A 1,149-nucleotide genomic window follows, 5' to 3' on the forward strand; every position below is an offset into this window, starting at 1 on the left:
AATCAAACTGGAATGGTCTGACTAAAGATGAATTGGTTTGCTTGTTAAGTGCCTTTAATGCACTGAAAAAAATAATGAATTTCTATTTTAATGCAACCGCATTTGACATTTACTTAATTATATTTAGTTAATTTAACACAATTGTTTTATGCCTTACCCTGCTAATATGAAACAATTGTGTTAAAGTCACTAAATATGAGTAAATGCCAAAAACAGTTGCATTCTTTTTTTTCAGTGTGGCATTTGTTGTGAAGTGAACCTAATGACTGGAGCATCTGCTAGATGTTTTCACTCACCCATCCCTCAAAGGTCTCTCCTGTGTTGGAGGTTTTGATCAGGTCCTCAAACTGGATGGTGCAGTTGGCCACAAAGTCATCATAACCAATCGGAGTGTCATGAAAGACGGCCAGTTCAATCTGCTTCCCCTCGTTCACGTTAAGGGAGAACTCCTCATTGTAGGTGGGCATGTTGGTCTTCTGCTTGGTGTGGGTCTGCCCCACCTTATAGTCGTCCACCTTCACCACTATGTAGGGGTCCAGGGTCTGGGGGGCCTTGTTGAAGATGACGGTGTGGCGCGTGGAGAAGGTTGTCGGTTTGAGGTCCAGCGCCTCGCCGATCCGCAACTTCAGGTATCCGTTAAACTTCATTTTAAAACAGCTCCCACAACTCAAAAGTTTTGGAAAAGAAAAAAATAGATTTCATAGACGAGACAATGTTCATTAAAAAAACAAAACAAAAAAACAATGACGATTACTTCATGATAAAAGCCGGTCTGTTAGAATAGTTGGCGGAGTTAGAGTCATCCTGTCAGCCTGAGCTCAGTGCGCTGCGCTCTCAGCCTGAGCTGCTTTTACTGAATAGGAAGCTGAAAGGACCTGCAGGTTCCGCATTATTTCTGACAGACATGCAAACGCACACAGGGACAGGACTTGTCACATGGGCAGGCTTGTTGTTGTGGTACTACACCTACCATAATGCATCACTGAAGAGTCACCTGCGCTTTCTGATTGGAGAAAGCCCGCCCTCTACTGGCCACCAAAGGGAAGCGTATTTAAACTAAATCTTTCTTTCTTTCTTTCTTTCTTTCTTTCTTTCTTTCTTTCTTTCTTTCTTTCTTTCTTTCTTTCTTTCTTTCTTTCTTTCTTTCTT

At 41.9% G+C, this 1,149-nt stretch overlaps 1 pseudogene; it reads right to left on the reverse strand.

The window, feature by feature from the left end:
- Positions 1–296: 296 nt before the first annotated feature.
- LOC107081587 lies at positions 297–873 on the reverse strand (annotated as a pseudogene).
- Positions 874–1,149: the final 276 nt, after the last annotated feature.

This window comes from Cyprinodon variegatus, unplaced genomic scaffold (assembly GCF_000732505.1).
Source record: "Cyprinodon variegatus isolate N-32 unplaced genomic scaffold, C_variegatus-1.0 Scaffold7952, whole genome shotgun sequence".
Taxonomy (NCBI): domain Eukaryota; kingdom Metazoa; phylum Chordata; class Actinopteri; order Cyprinodontiformes; family Cyprinodontidae; genus Cyprinodon; species Cyprinodon variegatus.